Genomic DNA, 14471 nt, shown 5'->3' with positions numbered 1-14471 from the left:
GATAAAGTTAATTCTTATATCTAATACCCAAGAAATGGAGGCTGTCCCAGTGGGCGGGCCCACATCACAAATCTAAAACCTGAGTCAGCCTGCACTTTCAAGAAACACCGCCCAGGAAAGTCTAAACTACACCAGTCACAATCCTCCAACAGCTTTAGCTAGCTTACCTTACCCTAAAAAAATAGGACCTGCTGTCCTTATAAGGAAACCCCTGACCTTCTAGCCAGTCATGCCCTGTTCCCATATTGCCTCTTCTCTCTGGGAAACTTGCTCTTGCCCCAAATGCCTCGTACAAAGTACATCACGCTTTTGAGGCACTGTGCTACCTCAAATCATGAACATTTCTCCTTAAATAAAAGATCAAACTCATTACTAAATTGTTTTAGCTTTATCATTTGACAGTTTATACCAATCAACAGGCTCATGTTGATGCTACCTAACGTGCTACTTCAATGGGTATTGCATGAAATTTTGAATTCAAAATTAAAATTATAACAAGGACACCGTTTATGACAGTCTCTCCTAAACACCCACGGAGATACCTATGAGAAAAGAAATAAAAAGAATATTTACTCTTTTTTGAAAGAAAAACTGCTATGTAGTTTCCCTAAATTATGACGTCTAAGAAAAAAAAATCTAATCCCTCTTTCACATCTAAAATGGAAGCTTTAGAAACACAAAAGAAGGTAGAAGGATGCTTTATCCTTCTTCACTGCAAAGCAGAAACTTTTACAGTGCAGCAGCCATACTGTAAATGCTGGCAGTGTTCCTTTACTGCAGATTATCAGTTTCTGAGGAAGACATTGTCCACCTCTTACAAACCACCCTTGCTGTCCTATGTCATTAACATATATAATTTCTCTGAAATTAAAAATATTTTAAATAAAAATAGAATTTGGTTATTGGCAGTGTATTATTTTCTTATTGCTGCCAAACCAAATCACTATACCTTAATGTCTTAAAAGAACACAAATTTCATACCTTACAGTTCTGAATGTCAGAAACCTGACATAGGTCTCACTGGACTGAAATCAAGGTGTTGGCAGGACTAAGTTCCTTTATGGAGGCTCTAGGGGGATAATCCATCTCTTGCCTTTTCCAACTTCTGGAGGTTGCCTACCTTCCTTGGTTCCATGGCCTTCTATCTTTAAAATCAGCATTGGCGGGTTGAACACTTGCCTAACATTATTCCAACCTTGCTTCTTTCATCACCTCTTCTTTTCTGACACTTCTGCATCCATCATTTAAACAACTCTAGTGGTCTCATAGGGCCCATCAGTATAATCAGGATAATTGTATTTTAAGTTCAACTGATTAGCAAACTTAATTCAACGTACAATTTCCATTCCCATTTGCCATGTAACTTAACATATCCAGGGATTCTAGGCATTTGGGCATGGACATCTTTGAGAGGTGGGGCCTTATTTTGTCTACCACAAGCAGTATAACATTGCTTCCCGGAAACTATTACAAAATTCAATAATAGACTTAAACTAAAATTCTGGAGGAATTATTTTTGCAGGTTATATTTTCCATGTACTCCAATAGTGTGTTCTAAAAGTAGTATAACTGGGATACGAGTAACCTACCTCAGGCCACAAAGTCACATGCTACATACCAAAGAAACACTGAATTGAAGCTGTAAATCAGACTTCCATTGACATGGTACACCAAGCTAATTTGAAAAGTTCTCTACCAATCTAAATGCAAAAGGATATATATTCTGGATAAAATTTAATATAAAAAATATTTTAAATGCATAGCTGAATTCAGAAAGAAAAGAAATGATAAAAAGATCACACATAAAAGACAAAAAATAAGTAAAAAGAAAGAAATTCACAAGGGTCAGAAGTATGGGGGAAATTCAAAGGCTCCACAGTGAGAAGCAGCTGGCACCATGACAGCTCATGAAAATGTGTCTTCACTATAAGCCTTAGCAGATATTAAATTGTGTTTTAATGTTCTCAGAAGATGGGAGGTGCAATCTTGAACAGCCATGAGGCTGCAAACTGAATTGGAGAGATTTATCCAAAGCACAAAAGTGATGATCTCCATATTTAAAAAAAAAAAGAAAGAAAGAAAACATAGGGAAAAAACTACCTTATGTCCTCTCTCAACCATTATTTAGGAAAGTAGGTACTTAAAAAAATATCTGAGAAAAAGGGAGACAAGTCTTGACCCACGTACAAGTGTCAAGTCTGCATTTTAAATACATTTTAAAGCTGAAACGTCAATTCATAAAATTCATATAAAATGGGTCTCAGAAAGGTGAGAAACCAAGGACTCTGGCAAAAATAAATACAATGCTTTTTACTAAAGTTCTTACTTTCTCAATGGGCAAAGGACTACCAGAAATAAGACACCCAAATGAAAAACATACAGAGAAAATATCAATATCCACTTAAGAAAATGAATCACTATGAGACAGTGTCATTACACACAGCCATCAGGTTATTTAGAAGTCCCATAACTATAAATTTAAAAAAATATATATGAGATTTTACAGTAAGTATGTTTTCAGTCATTAGGGGGTATGGAATGGATACCTTATTTAAAGAAAGACTCTAAGAGTAACAGTCATTTTAAAAGAAAAAATATAATTTCTAAAAATTAAAAAAAAAAATGGATTTTGTATTGAAAATAAAACTAGACAGATAAATAAAATAGTAATTTAACTTTGTGGGGGGAAAAATTTAGAGACCTGGCAGCTCCAAATGATATAACCACCCAGAATGAATTACAGAGGATTATATAGGAGACAAAGAGTTCACTTTAGGGCCCACCAAGAAAATGGTCCCAGGGAACATCCCAGACCTATTGAAATCCTGGCTGGTGAACAAAGATAAAGGAAATGTGCATCCAACCAAGCCAGCTTGATCCCTGATTGGTTCAAGGCAATATTTCTTAAAGCGTACATTATATGAATGGAAAATGTTTTCATAATAATACTATGATGTTATTTATCTTTTTCATTTTGTCACTATTTGTACAAATGGTGCAAAATAATGATGGTTAAGTGTCGGTTCCTTAGCACAAATTAAGGCAGTGGCACCAAGCTTTACTAGCACTCATAATATTGCACTCATTGTTTTCTTCACAGCTTGCACTCACAATAAAGATGCAATCACAATTTTTAATTGACATTTTTATTTATGATGAAGAAATAAAAAGTAATAATTGTATTCATTCTTGACCCTTAAAATGCAGTTCTTTATAATAACAGAACTATGTTCATAGAGCAATTCATTCCTCTTCAAAAACATATTAACGAGTGAAATAAATAGCTATGTGATTCACTTCAGTTGTAAGCTGGACTAGCCACTTTTTCATAGAACATCATTTTTAGTGGAATTGAAAAAAGGAGAGCATGAAGTAGAAGCAACATTTGAAGGAATAATGACCAAAAACTTTCCAAAACTAATGGAAAAAGGGGGTAGCGATAGAAAGGTAATACAGGGACAATGAAATAACTTAAAATTCATTTGATCTAAAGGAAAGCAAGAAAGAAATTGAAAAGAAAACAAAAGTAAAATAAATAGAAAAGATCTAGTAAAGTGATAAATGTACGCCTAACTATATCACTTCCTTAATATAAAGGGAATAAATACTCTAAACATTTTTATTTTCAAATGAGAATTAAAAATCCCATGTGTATCTGTTGCTTGAAAAAGATATAACATAAGTAAGGACACAGAAAGATTGAAGGTAAAATAATGTAAAAAAAAGAGAGAGAGAGCGAGAGAAACATGCACGCACACACACAACCATAGAAAGACACTAGTTTAGTACAATATCAAAAATGGAAACTTGAGGATTAAAATTATTATTACATGCAAAGACGGTCATATCATAATGATAATATGGTCAGTCTGCCAGAAGATATAATTCTAAAATCATAAGCACCTTCCAATAGCTTTAAATTTTTAAATCAATTGATAGCAAAGGAAAAATAGATAAATTACACTCAAAATATTGACTTATGTCAAATAACATTGACATAAATAGAAAGCTGAACCCTATAGTTACAGACTACTCCTCTCTTTTTTCTTAGAAGTATCATAATACATTTGTTTGTTTTGATTTTTTTCTCTTTTTTTAAAAGTTTATTGGGGTGTACAATTCTTTAATACATCGTCGATATATTGCATTGTGTGCTCACCACACAGTCAGTTCTCCTTCCATCACTACATATTTGACCCCTTTTACCTTCTTCTACCATAACCCACCCCCAGACGACTCCTTTCAAGTGCAAATAAAACAATTGCCAAAACTGATGATTTCCTTGTTATATATACCAAGGCTCAACATGTTTTAATATATTAAAATGATTTAGAGTATATTTTCTGACCACAGTGAAACTAAGCCAGAAACCATAATAAAATACCAACTAGAAAATCTCCAAGTATTTGGAAATTAAGCCAAACACTTATACATAATACATAGGTCAAATAAGAAATCAGTTGACCAAAGTAGCTTATTAACTGTTCTTCCTACATCCACTCTTGCCACACTCTATTTTCTACAACATCTGTTTTCTATAACATGGTAAGAAAAGTGCATTTTTGAATCTTTACTTTTAGGTCATCTCCTCAAATTCTTTCTGTATCCGACATATTCCCTACTTTGTCTCTAAGAGCACCCTGTTTATTTTTCTTCATGAAACTGCATAATTTATCATTCTCTCTCTTTCTCTCTCTCTTTCTCTCTCTCTCTTTCTCTCTCTTCACTCCTTCCCTCCCTCCCTTCCTCCCTCCTCATCCTCTCCCCCTCTCCCTCTTGGGTTATTCAGAAACACCAACTCCCTGCTCCTGGGGCTGTAATCTCGCTAAATATAGGTGCATGAGTGTCAACCTAGTACTTGACACACTTAGGAATGAATAACTTTATATATTTATATAATTAACTCTTTTATAATATTTATTAAGCATGCTGGGCATAATTCTTAGTGTTTTAAAATTAGTTTTTTTAAAAAATGCATTTGTAGCTCAGAAAAACCCAATGAAGTAGTATTCTTTTTATCCCCATTTTACAGTTGAGGAAACTGAAGCATACAGAAGTATAGAAAGCCAATCAAGGTCACAGGTAGTAGAGACAGAATTATAAACCCAGGCCATCTGGCTGTAAGTAACCTGCTCTTAACCACTATGCTATGCCCAGTGAATTAATGCGCTGCTCTCATTTTCTTGCAAAGAGGTTAACTTCCCGGAACTACTTTAATACAATCCCTTATTTCAGAAGAAGACTCTGCTTTATATTTGCTTAATTGAAAGACTCATTCAAAAGATTCCTCTGAGGGGCTATAGTTGTCCCCTTTGGTGCTTTCACATTGCAACCTTTACAGAAAATATTTGCTGATTTAAAATGGAAACACAAAGGCAGCCCTCTTCAAGACCTGAAGTTATAAAAAATTATTGCTGTTTTCATACAGCTGAAGAGAGTATAACACAACAGTTAAATTTAAGTATATTCAAATAAGCTCCAATTACATTATGAGAATTTGAATGATTATCTCACTAACTTTTGTGAATATGACACTTATATCTTGAAAAATTCTCACTAGCCAGTGAAATCTTTTTCATTCACAGGAGTAGAGCTGTCTGTGTTTTGAGAAATAGTAAATACAGATCACATTTATTTTAGGATGTCAGAAAACAGTCCAGTTGACAATATTAATAGAGTGGAAAATAAAGGATCACCGAAGCTTTCCTGTCAAAGATGACAACCTTCTAAATTACTTGTCAGAGGTGACCTGCACACAAGCTTAGGTGAACTAGTTAGGCAAGTTAATAGTGAGTGTAAAAGTGAGATAAATTTCATAATTTCAATGATACTTATTACTGTACTAATCTTGGATTTGAGTAGAGAAAGTAGAGTAAAAGTTTACGTAATTTCTATAACCATCCTAGAATGAAACTTATATTTATACAAGTTCAAAGAAAGAGGACTCTACCACACATTTAATGTAATCATGCAAACAAACACAGTGGGGGATTGTTTTGATTCATCATCAAATGAAAGGAATTGTTAACAAGGATCTCAAATAAGTAATATGTGTTGTAAAAAATCAAACTATCAAGATGGCATTTACAATTAGGAATATTAACTTCTTTTCTACACTCAAACTTTAACTCCTGAAACCTAAGACTAGAAAATAAATGAGGAATAGTTCCATGAGATAATCCATCACCCAAATGTATTATAATTGTTCAGCATATTTCTATATGCAAGATGAAAGTAATTCTTAAAACTTAAATAATATTTCATACAAGGTATAAGAATAAATTCCAAGGATAGATACGAGAAGTTAATTTATCTTTATAGCTAATATTTAATGAACACTTAAAAATGTTCTAGGCATTCTTTTGGCATCTTATATAAATTAGTCACTTATTAATCACAATTAACCTATGACAATGTCCTATTTCTAGTTCCATTTTTTTCAGTTGTAAAAACTGGGGATCAGAAAATGTAGGAATTTGTGCACAGTGTTAAAGTAGAGACCAGATTAAAACACAGCTATTAGACCCCATATTCCTAGGCACCAATATAAGGAAGCTCTTTATGTTCCAGATTTTACATTATTGGACTTTTGTTTTGACAAAATTTTCCAGACATATTTCCAGTCTCCAAATCCATCAAGTGTCTACAGAAGTTTTACGGGAAATTGTAAAATTTTTGACCCTTTCTAAAATGTTTATTAAAAAGCAGTGCAATTCTCCTTCCATTATACAATGAAGACTAATATTTACGCTGGATAAGATATGTTGCATATGTGAATACACTTCAAGAAACTGAGCATCATGTGGCACGGAAACACATACTTCAAGTGTGTCAAGACACAGCAGGAATTGATCATGTAGTAAATCACAGAAAAATAAAAAAAAATCAGAAAATAAAATCTTAAAAGTGCTGGCATATTCGGATTTCTTCCCATTGCCTCCCAGGAAGTACCACTTGTATGAAATTGGAGGATCACTTGAGCCCTCCATTTTCTGCTTCTATAATATTTTATTATGCACATCAATTAAGCAACAAAATTCATATTTCTCTCAATGCAAAAAAGAATTTATCAGCAGAAGAGGGAACTGGCGTTCCTCATAGTTGCACAATAGTTGCTCTATAGACACACAAGGTTATAGTCAGAGGAAGACAAAAAAGTGAAGTAAATAGCTGGCATTTATGGAGCAGTGCTTAACACCTATGAGTATGACATACTGCACTAGCTGTTTTGAAACATCATTTAATTTAGTGCTCACAAGAAATTCCTGTAGACAAATTGATTAGTGTGCATCCTTCAGGGTACCAGTCAGCTATAATTTTCCAGCACGGGAAAGGACACTTTTTAGCTTATAAACAATTATGGGTTAGAAGACATACTGTCTAGTTATTGCACACTTCTTTTTAGTACCTCAGTATAGAGCTTTGCATGACACTGATAGTCAGTAAATGTTCTCAAAATACTAAGAATTTATTTTAGTATATTACAATCCTTAAAGAAGTGTATCAATATTTTAATGGTGGTCTTTAGCTTTCAATGCCTCAAATCAAATATATAAAAAGTAGAAAGGCATAGCTTTGATTTTTTTAAGAGAAAAATAATTCTTAACTATGTCCTACCACACACTAGAGATGCTTCCATTTCATGCATCATTTGCTATAATTTCTTCTTCCTAACCCCAAACCAATCACTGATAAGGGTATTGGAATTATTATACTATGCTTTATTTGAGCTAATGGTGACTTTATTGCTTTCCCATGGCTTTGCCATAGAAATGTGAACACCTGGACATCTCTTCCCGCAATAAAGAATAAAGGTTAGGAGTTGAATAACTAGACAATCATCACTGTCTAGAAAGACAGACATACAGAGAGGAAAAAACAAAGAGAGAGAGACTATTTTTTGCTTAAACTGATTTGAGATGGAATTCTGATTCACGTAACTGGAAAAGTCCTTTCTATTACAATAAAAGTGGTGGTTATTTACTTCTTGTTTTGGTTATAATTTTACTACATCATGTGACTTGAGGTCAGATGGATGATTTTGATTTCCCATCTCATTTGGGAGGTTCTAAAATCAGTGAAGAATGGAATATTTTGAGGAAAGAGGCCTTATCTTTATTAGAGCTGGTCTGAAAGTACAGTGGGACTAGGATGACACACGAGTTTATACTTTATATTATATTCTTGGGAATGTAAATGTATAACAAAGAGGCCAAAAATTTAGTGGCTAAGTCAGTAATTTATTTCTCTAAGTTTGAAGTACGTTAAGAATTTCTTTTTGTCTTAAAATGAGATTGATGACCTAATGTAGACCTCAAAAATGTATAGGTGATTATGAAAAAGAAATTCAAACATATTTAAAATTTTAGAAGAAATGTACAAATCCCTGGAAAAGTGCCACTTAAAAATTCAGTCAACAAATATACCTAAATTACCTATGACCATAAATAAATTTATTTATATTATGATTCAAGTAATCATAGCAATCAATCATTCAGGCAATGGTATCAAAACAAAAATGTTCCTAGAAAGAAACCTGAAGACTTGGATGTTTTTACTTGAGATTTTTATTAAAATTTTTATTAAAATCTCAAGTAAAAAAAAAACAATTTTAATCTTATATAAATTATTCTAGAGAACTGGAAAAGAAAATATGCATATTTACTATTAAAAATGGACAAAGAACTAAAAAATAAAAGTTATAGGCTCATCTCACCTATGAACACAAGTGTGAAGATACTTAGAAAGTCTGCAAATATATCAATATATGAATTACATAAAAATAATAATATACCATGAGTAGATTGGATTTATACCAAAAAGAAAAGATGCTTTAATATTGGTAAATCTATCTTTTTATTTTGCAATCTTATGACATTAAAGAAAAAATAAAAAGCACATGAACATCTCAAAATAGACAGATGAAACACTTGTTAAAACGCAATGTTAATTCATTGTTAAATGTGAGCAAAATCTAACAAGGAAATTCCTTAAATCTAGAATAATATCTAGCGTACTTTATCATAAATATCATATTTAATTGTGAAAGCTTTCCCTTTGAGATTAGAAACAAGAAAAGGGTGCCTAACATGATTTCTAATGAACACTGTACTAGAATTTGCTATCAGTGTAGTAAGGCAAGAAAGAAGAGTAAATTTACACAAATTTTAAGAAAAATGATATGACTGTATTCTAAGAAAATGCTCAATAATTTCTAGTTTAGAATAGTAAGCAAGATTTTAGAATTTTGAATGTCATTAATATGAGAATAAAATATTGTCAAATTCCTAGTAATAAATAAAAAAACTGTGTGTAAGAGCTTTAAATTTTTTATTGAGACATATGAAAAAAAGTAAATAAATCCAGATATATAGTAATTTGATGGACTAGAAAAAACAATATTGTAAAGATATCAATTCTTCCCCAAATGTATACACTGATTTTATGCAATCCAAAATCAAAATGTTAATAGTTTTTCAATAGTTTTTTAATAGTTTTAATAGTTTTTCACGTGTATGTATGTGTGGAACTTGCCCAATTACTTCAAATATTTATGTGGAAATGAAGCAGCCAAGATAGTTTAAAATAGTAACAAGATTAAACCATTTCTCCCCCAAAAAAGGTATATTATAAAGTCACAATAGCTAAGAGTTTCATTATGGCAAAGAAATAGACAAGGACCAAGGAAACTGAATAGAGAGCCCCAAAATGTACCCACACATAAATATGTTACTTATAAAAAGAGGCATTGAGGATTTATGGGAAAGGATATTATGGAAATATCAGACTTTTCAAGAAATAGGAAAATTAGGTAATTATATTGGATAAATGAAATTGGACTATACTCACTGGGCAAAAAATTAACACCCAGTGGGTTATAGACTTACTTACATGTTAAATACAAAACAAAACAAAACTCTGCAAAGGCTTAAGAGATTTACATAGTAACCTAAGAGAGTATCTTTATAATCTTGGGGGGAAAAAAAATTGAATACAAAATGCACTAACTTTAAAGGGGAGAAAACAAACAAACAAAAAAAATCATCCACTTTAAAATGATCAAACACAACATGAAGAAAGTAAAAGGACATCAAAGAATAGAAAAAGCGTTTCGCAACTTGTAAAACGGACAAAGGATTTATACTTAACAAACTCAAAATATCAATAAGAAAACCATAGAGAACACAATAAAGAAAAAGATGAGCAAAACACTTGGACAGACACTTCACAGCAGGAAAAATCCAAATAGCCTATACACAGGTAAACAGTGTTGAAACTCATTAGGAAGGAGGGAACACCAAATTAAAATCACAATGCCACTAAACTGCCACAAAATTTGCAACAACCATAGAATCTGGGACCATCAACTAGCTTTACTATGTGGACCAATCAGAATGATCATTACTGCATTTCAACAGTCACTTCTGAATGCACATGCTATGACCCAGCAATCCTACTTCTGCAGATAGGGTAGAAGGATGTTTGCAAATGTGCATGAGAAGACATACAAAGGGATGACCAGAGCAGCACTGCTGTAACTGCGACCCAGCAACCCAAAGGCCCAAGGTCAAATGGATTAATACATTGTGACCCAGGCATATAATTGGGGATTTTATGCAGCAAGAAAAGGTAAGAGCTAAATCTACGTGCAATGACTGGATCAATTTTATAAACATGATATTCAGGGACAGTAACACCATACAAAATTATTCCTACTGCAAATTCTGTTATGCAGATTTCAAAAACACACAAAACAAAATTGTTGTTTAGGGCTACATACACAGATTTCACAATTCTGAAAGCAGGAAAAGTCTTCCCATTCAATGGGTGAATTTCCAAAAGCCGAAACCAGGTAAAGGCAAACAATTCTCTAGTTTTCAAAAAGAAAAGCCTTGGTATCACGGTCTCAATGATCGCAGCAATAGCTAAGGCAATTAACTTGTCGATAGTTCTTACCATATTTTTACTATGTGCTATAACAAAAAATGTATTTTCTGAAATGAATACCAAGACACATATGAGTGTATTTTTTTCTACTTACATAAAAATTACCACAAAGCTTCCTACACTCATTATCCTCAAGCAAATCAAAACAACCACTGGTATTTGAAACACACTCACATGACATGATCCTTTACAGATACAGTTATCGTCTCAAAACCTTTTAAAGGTCCCTACCAATGATGAAGATTTGATGGCTTTGCTTAAGCTGAAAGATTCTTTATGACTTATGGTAGAAATGTCATATAAGGCAGTACAGAAAAGAACATTAACAAAGGAATCGTATCTGTTACTAACCTCAAAGAGATCTGAGGCACTGGAGGCTCTAATGTTGGAGGAGGTCAGAGGGAGAAAGTGATCACGGGTTGATTGCAAGCTGGGCCGGGACACTCAGAGGCCCCTCAGCCTCTCCTGTCCTTGGGATGTAAGCTTCAGCTATCTCTCCCCCAGTGAAAGCCGTTTGCAAGGATGCAGCACTTAGACAATAACGTGTGGCTGTACCACCTGGATGGTAGTCATGAATAAACCCTATTAAGGACATTATATAAACTTAAGATTCTGGTAGGTGGGTGCAGAAATCTACTCATCTTGCAGCCACTCATGATTAGCCTCCTGTGTAAGTTCCCTTGCTTATTAAACATGCCACCTACCTATCTGGAGTGGTCTGCCTCTTTCTTCACTCTTGCCTTGTCCTCTGTGAATTTGGACCAGTTTCTGATTTAACCCAGGAAGCTCCGGATGATGTGAACCAGCACCTAATATTTAATATTTAAAATCCATTTATTGTATTGAAAACATACGCAAAGATCATGGCTAACTGGCATTCTTCTGTTTATCAAACATCTGAAATTTGAGCATCACTTAAGCTGTCTTGTGTTTTCATTAGGACACTAATAACACTGTTGTGATCTTTTACATCTACACTCTTCATATTACCCACCCAAGACCCTCCATGGAGAAATAAAATTGATGGTTTGTCACAGTGAAGACAGTGACTTGATTAAGCTACTACCATAGGCAACATGTGTTCTTCTGTGATAGCAATGGACGAAATTACATCAGGAGAGGTCTTGCTTTCTCCTGCCTTTTCCATAGGAAGGTTGACAATTAAGTTTGTCACTTGTTACAACAATGCTGCTAACCTTTTTTGATATCAGAGGGAGTATTCATGATGAATTTGTACCAACTGGACAAACAGTTAACCAAGTTTACTATTTGGAAGTGCTGACAAAGCTGCGTGAAAAAGTTAGACGACCTGAACTTTCTGCCAACCATTCATGGCTCTTGCATCATGACAATGCACCAGCTTACACGGCACTGTCTGTGAGGGAGTTTTTAGCCAGTAAACAAATAACTGTATTGGAACACCCTCCCTCCTCACCTGATCTGGCCTCCAGTGACTTCCTTCTTTACCCGAAGATAAAGGAAATATTGAAAGGCAGACATTTTGATGACATTCAGGACATCAAGGGTAGTGCGACGACAGCTCTGATGGCAATTCCAGAAAAAGAGTTCCAAAACTGCTTTGAAGGGTGGACTCAGTGCATAGTTACCCAAGGGGAATCCTTTGAAGGTGACCATAGTGATATTCAGCAATGAGGTATGTAGCACTTTTTCTAGCATGAGTTTGAGAACTTAATTGTCAGACCTTGTAAGTGTTCAGGGCTATAGTGTATCAGAAGAGACACAATCGGGCAAGGTGTGCGGCGCTCATAGTCAGGCTTTTACTGCTGTCACACTGATCAAGGTTTAGTTGGGGAATCTTCATATAAATCTTTCCTTCCCTTATCCTCATGCTTATCATTCACCATCGGCAAGGGTAACATACTTGCCTACTTCTCTGTTAGAACTTTTATGTTTAGTGACATATGAGCTGAACGTTGATTTTGAACCTCAGAAAAATTTACTATTTAAAAGAAAAGAAAAATTAAGCTGGAAATAACACGTAAATGCACCTCAAATCTTTCTTTTTGTTGAAAAAAGGAGAATGTATTTCCTTTTCTATGCTCAGTCAGATCATATGCAAAATATAGCAAAGAAAAAAAAATTACTAAAAGTCATACTTTTTGTTAGCTAAGAAACTCAAAAGTCTCTGGGGTACACTCTCTCTCTCTCTCTCTCTCTCTCTCTCTCTCTCTCTCTCTGTGTCTCTCTGTCTCTCTCTCTCTCTCTCTCTGTCTGTTTGCTTCTGTCATATTCTATAATAAAATGTATCACAAAAGTTACTAAAAAAGCATATATTTTGATGCTTGAGAAAATAAATACCTAAACTTAATGTGGTGCTTTGAAAATTACTTATTCCATATAATTTCTTTGATAGTTAAGTAAAATTAAAAGCACAGTAAAATATTATTCTGAAAAGAGACGATTCATAATTGCAGAGATTTTTTACTTAATTTGAGTTTAGATTTTGTTTAAGGATGCTTAGTTACCAAAAGAATCCCACCAATCACCAGGAATAAAGGCTTGAATCCTAATAACAAAAGGCTACAGAGGCTGCTGGCACCATTTGCTCTTCTGCTATTCAATATAATTAGATTGTCTATTAGGATTCCTTTATTTTTCCATAGTTACATGAAATCTTCCCACTTTATTTTTATTTTAGATTTTATTTTTTTTTTTTTAATTCCCTGTCACCTTCATTTCACATAGGAAGCATTTGAGGGGGAAAATATCTGAAAAACCAAAGATTAGGGCTCAAAAAAAAAAGCAATTCAAGTATTTTTCTTTTTTATTTTAATAAGAAAACTAACGTACTCCTTTAAAAGCACCACTTCAATATACAATTGAGTTTTCTTTACTTATATATGTTTATTCATAAACTTCATTATATGAAAGCTTATTCCAAAACTGACCTCTAATTTTGGCATTGTTAGTAATCTTATGCTTGCAAAAATCAACATTTTCCTGTTTGTTCAATTGCATGTATTTTAATACACTCTTTGGCCACCCTTTCCTTTTGGAGCTTAATAACGTACTCAGTTTGCCATAAAGACTGCCATTGGCGTGAGAATGACTGATAAGATACATGATAAGAAATTTAGGGCACTTCAAACACATTTCATGTGTGGGCAAATTGCAGAATATTTTCCCTTATAGGAATACCATAGACTTTTTTAGTGAAAGACTGTTTTACACTAACTGTGTGTATGCATTCACTTGTGTACATTTCCTTAAAAAAATATTGAGTTATTTATTATTCTCTGTATCGCAATTGTAATAAGTAGTCTACAAATACTCAATTTGCTTAAGGATATACTACAACTAAGGTATAAACACCAAACTAATTAGGCACAGTTCAAATCTAAAAGGGAACCATAAAGGACAGATATTGGGACCACAGAATGCATTTTAACTGTTTCGAAAGATTGTTTCATATATTTCCAAAAGAATTATCATATTGGTCACAGAAATGGTGGTGTAAGGAGTGCTTCTTGAAATCTCCTCTGGAAGTTACAACAAACTGAATA

The 14471-nt window shown here is 33.6% G+C and overlaps 1 long non-coding RNA gene across 8 annotated transcripts in view; it reads right to left on the bottom strand.

Annotated features, from left to right (window-relative positions):
* The window catches only part of LOC109456613 (uncharacterized), a 311202-nt gene that overhangs the window by 265794 nt on the left and 30937 nt on the right, over positions 1–14471 (bottom strand). The window contains exon 4 of one of the 8 annotated variants that reach the window (XR_016019085.1): positions 11652–11756. The exons of the other annotated variants lie outside the window; for them this stretch is intronic. This is a non-coding gene — a long non-coding RNA (uncharacterized LOC109456613). The remainder of the gene's footprint in view (positions 1–11651; positions 11757–14471) is intronic. 8 annotated transcript variants of the gene reach the window in all.

The sequence above is a fragment of the Rhinolophus sinicus genome, chromosome 15 (assembly GCF_057876585.1).
Source record: "Rhinolophus sinicus isolate RSI-liver-muscle chromosome 15, RSI-T2T, whole genome shotgun sequence".
NCBI lineage: Eukaryota > Metazoa > Chordata > Mammalia > Chiroptera > Rhinolophidae > Rhinolophus > Rhinolophus sinicus.
Note: the sequence above shows the minus strand (reverse complement) of the source record. Positions and strands in the feature narration are given on the sequence as shown.